The following is a 4,918-nucleotide window of genomic DNA, read 5'->3' as shown; positions in this document are numbered from 1 at the left end:
TCGGGGATGGAGAGCGGTTGGTCAGGGTAGGGAGGGGAGGGGAGTGTAGAGGGAGGTTTGACCTTGACTTTGACCAGAACCCTGTTGTAATCTGGCATTGGAGAAAGCGGCTGACATTCCTGTTCCAATATGCCCGCTACTACACTACTAACTTCTTCCAAACGAAGAAGCACTCCGTCTGCAGGCCACAAGTGGCTCATCGGGACCATCCGACCGCTGTGTCATCCTCAGTTGAGGATGCGGAAAGGAGGGGCGTGTTGTCAGCACACCGCTCTCCCCGTCGTTATGATGGTTTTCTTTGACCGAAGCCGCTACTATTCGGTCGAGTAGCTCCTCAAATGGCATCACGAGGCTGAGTGCACCCCGAAAAATGGCAACAGCGCATGGCGGCTGGACGGTCACCCATCCAAGTGCCGGCCACGCCCGACAGCGCTTAACTTCGGTGATCTCACGGGAACCGGTGTATCCACTGTGGCAAGGCCGTTGCCTTTCTTCCAAAGAAGCCTTGTAAATATTAACAGATGAAATGCCTGAAAAATTTTATTTTTGCCGTCTATCAATAACGTTCAATTGTGCGCCTTCCTTTCAGACAAACATGTGCCTGGAACACGACACATATTCACGAACTTGATTCCGAGTGTGCTGAAGATAGCTGTGTCATAGGTAAATAACAAATTGTCCGTATATTTCCGCCCTTTCACGCTCCATGCATATTCCAGGGTATTACTCTAAGTGACGCACCCCACCATGTGCACTCATTTGTATTCTGGCAGAGTATGCACGTGGAGCAGGCTGTTATTTTGCTGTTTTCCGAGACAGGTGGGAGCGGCGCAAAGGGTGTGTGCTGTTGTGGAGTGTCCAATAAAGCAGTCAGCGCGGACGGTCTCTTAATTGGCAGAGAGCGGTGAGGCCGGCCACACGAAAACAGCACGCGGTACGCTTGCAGCTGTCGCCTTTTTATTAGGTTTGCTCTCGACTTGATATAGTAGGGAAGCGCATCTGGTGGAAAAGCGCGGTGAATTACTTGCGCCTGTAAGTGAGAAGGCTGCCTCTTCCCACATTCAATATATTTATTTGGTGATGTGTTCAGAGAATTTCAGAACCACACTGCGCAATATTATACAACCTGTGAACCTTCATTGTTACTGGTAGATTCAGTAGAAGTATACTTGGCTTTCACTAATTAAAGAAAAAAGTTCGAATCATGAATGACTGAAAACTAGACGTACATAAACTTCGTTTGTCGGCATTAGAGGTTTATTCTAACCCAATTTTGATACACTCACAGAAAACAGACTAGCAGTTAATTCAACATATGATAGATTACCACCAGGTCAACATAAGCAAAATACCAATAACGAAATTAATGTCACACTTTTAGGTGAATTTTGCGCTGTTTTGGAACATCCTGGCAGATTAGAAATGTGTGCCGGGCTGGGTATTGAACCCAGAACCTTGCCTTTTGCTTGCATTATTCCTACAGAGCTCTTGCTTTAGAACCTCCACCCTCCTCTACAGCCCTTTCCCCCGCTCAGCAACATTTGCCTTCGTGGGTATGGACTTGACTTCCTCTGCCATGTACAATAAATTGTCGACTTTTTGTGAATAGCATTTTGGAAAATGAAATTCTTCTTCGTACTGAATGTAAGAGTAGAAATGTATTTGAGTGGTTACAATGAAATGAATACCCTTAGCTGAAATGAATATATATATATATATATAGTTAAGGCCTCACCGGCCATTTGACCATCTTCTTCTGTGTAGATGCTCAAACAGTGCCCCAACGCTTACGGGAATCGGCAACTAGCCGCGAGTAATGAGTATAATGGGCAGGGGCACTATGAATATAGTGCTGGACAATCAGTTGGGAATGTGGGTCTCACGGGGGGTCCCTGCAGTCGCACTATTCTCTGTGTCCTCGGTGGCTCAAATGGACAGAGCGTTTGCGATGTAAGCATGGTAACTCAGCGCGTTCGGTCAGTGGGTCAGCTACCCTCTGTAATAAATAAAAACTGAGTGAGCAGATCAACGAAGAACCCGAACGGTTGTCATCGGACGTCTGCCGTGAACAAATTCAACGAACAATATAGAACAAAAATGAGATCAACAAAAAAAAGATGCATAGAGCGTCTGCCATGTAAGCAGAAAGTAGCGGGTTCGAGCCCCGGTCGGGGCATACATTTTCAACTGTCCTCGTTGACTTATATCAACGCTTGTATGCAGTTAAGGCTATTCATTTCATTGTAATTTCATTCTAACAAGCTGCGTGGTTGCCGATGGTATCTGTTGTTTCTGACATGTCCGAAAGAACAGATACCATCTTCATATATATTTGAGTGGTTCTGTAGTCACAGGTCGACATAATTTTTTTTTTCACGCAATCACCCGGTCCTTGGCCGAAGAAAATCTTCGACCCATAACGATACCTATCCAGGAGTGACTTAAGAACCGCCTTCACAGCTATAGTTCCATCAATAACTCTGTCATGTCTTCCAAGCTTCTCTGGTGTATTGTATATGTTGTTAGACTAGCACTCCTGGAAGAAAGGATAATGTAGAGAAGTGTGCGTCGTGTCTGGATAGCTCAGTCGATAAGAGAATTGTTGCGAAAGGCAATGTTCTGGGTTCGCGTCTCATTCTGGAACGCAGCTATAATATGCCACGAGGTTGCAAAACAGCACACCCTCCTCTGGAGAGTGAAGGATTCAGTCCGGAAACAATCGCCTTGGATGTGGCTAATCGAGTTTCGCAAAAGCATCCCTTCTTTCAAATGGGGAACTCCAGGAAGGTATTGTACCTGAGTCTCGATGGTCGACGAGTGTTGTTGACCTCCTTAGAAGCCACAGCGTTGGTGCGGAATGGAAGACAGGACAGCAGGTACGATGAAACAGCTCTTTGGCCGTTAATGAACCACACAGGCAGTGAGAGTAACAAGTTTATTGAACAGAATTCACGCAGCAGCCAAAGACGTCGTCTCAGTTGTGTGGGATGTCTTCAGCCAATCGAGCCCGCCTCAGCACAATACTAGTTGGTGTTACTTGTATCAGTTGTCATATGGCTCAAGCAGTTCCAACAGCTCACCGACATCCTGAGGCGCAGTAGTCTCAAACGCCAACAGCCGATGACAATAGGTCAGGAATGAGATGCTCCCGGGTACAGTCGGTGAACCGAGGACCACTGGATGGTGTTCTCGAGTCACCTGAAGTCAGTCAGAAGTAGGTCCCCAGTTGCAAGGCACCAGTTCAACTCCCGGCACCATCAGGACCCGGCAGCCCACAGGCCTATGGCAAGCCGAAACAGAATCGAGTAGTAGTTGAGGCTGGAAGTCACTCGTCGTGTAGACGACTGGCGTAAAGTACGAGGGTTGGAACTTTAATAGTGGCAACCATTTATTTACAGCTCGTACTAAATAGATACGTGTTTCAAAGTTTTACTGACCTCCAAAGTAGTTACCAGCATTGTGTATAACCCGTTGCCAGCGATGTGGAAGTCGTAGGATACTCTTAGCAATACCAGCTGTGTTGACAGTTCAAGCTGCGCGGTCTACTGTCCGATGAATTTGTAGCAGTTCTGAAGCGAATGCCGTGAAGTGTTTCCTTCAGTTTAGCAATTCAATTGATCTCACGAGGGGCTAAGTCAGGGGAGTGCAGTAGGTGGTACAGCACTTAGCAGCCCCATCAGTCAAACAAGACAGCAAGCTCTCCGGATCTGTCCCCCATTAAGCATGTTTGGGACTGGATGAAGCGTCGTCTCACGCGGTCTGCACGTCCAGCACGAACGCTGGTCCAACTGAGGCGCCAGGTGGAAATGGTATGGCAAGCCGTTCCACAGGACTACATCCAGCATCTCTACGATCGTCTCCGTGGGAGAATAGCAGCCTGCATTGCTGCGAAAGGTGGATATACACTGTACTAGTGCCGACATTGTGCATGCTCTGTTGCCTGTGTCTATGTGCCTGTGGTTCTGTCAGTGTGATCATGTGATGTATCTGACCCCAGGAATGTGTCAATAAAGTTTCCCCTTCCTGGGACAATGAATTCACGGTGTTCTTATTTCAATTTCCAGGAGTGTATATTTGTTCAATGAATACCCGTTTATCATCTGCATTTCTTCTTGGTGTAGCAATTTTAAAGGCCAGTAGTGTATATATCGCATAGTGATATATCTATTTAGGTATATTCAGCAGCATATGTAGATACTGGCTTCGAAACGTCTTCCGAAAAGTGTTAGCAGCAAAGAAGTATTTAAATTTAAACGTCATGCATGATGTGGCAGGATTTTACGCATCTCCAAGGAGCTCCTTGAGCGCGAGGTCGCAAATTCAGTCTGTAATACAGCTCATCTAAAAGTGTTGTGTTAACAATTATGACAGAAAAAATATTAGCTGCTAATGACTGACCATGTGCGTCAGGTGGGCGACGGAAAATAATGGCATAATATATCTTAGGCATCCAGAGTCTGAGTATGTCCAGTGGTTGCAGATGGCATGAATTTCGGGAGAGATAGTTTCCTCTAAAGGAATATGATTTTTGTACTCGGACCAGGAATCAAGCAAAAGTAAGTTATTTTGACCAGCCACAGACTAAAAGCAGTGCTCATACCATAGTTGTAGTTCTGTTACGGTCATTTTCCCACTATTTGCTTGCTCGGGGGTAAATATTCTCTACTGCCCTCGCAAGATCACGCACACGAGAAAGAATCATGCGGGGTCGAACACCTCCAACTTCTCGCGGCACAATAAATAACTTTCTAGGCAATTTACCATCAAGCGTAACAGTCGGCATAATTGTATACGAAGGCTTTAAGCCATTGATGTTAGTTGATCTTGATGCGACATTCATGGAATCTTTAATTTCAGGGTTCCTTTCATATGAATTTCCTCTTCAAATACCAATTGGTATGAGTTGAAAACAAATCCC

At 45.9% G+C, this 4,918-nt stretch overlaps 1 pseudogene; it reads right to left on the bottom strand.

Moving 5' to 3' along the window:
* Positions 1–371: 371 nt before the first annotated feature.
* LOC124723963 lies at positions 372–488 on the bottom strand (annotated as a pseudogene).
* Between the last annotated feature and the right edge of the window lie 4,430 nt (positions 489–4,918).

Source organism: Schistocerca piceifrons, chromosome X, assembly GCF_021461385.2.
Source record: "Schistocerca piceifrons isolate TAMUIC-IGC-003096 chromosome X, iqSchPice1.1, whole genome shotgun sequence".
NCBI lineage: Eukaryota > Metazoa > Arthropoda > Insecta > Orthoptera > Acrididae > Schistocerca > Schistocerca piceifrons.
This window is presented reverse-complemented; position numbering and strand designations above follow the sequence as displayed.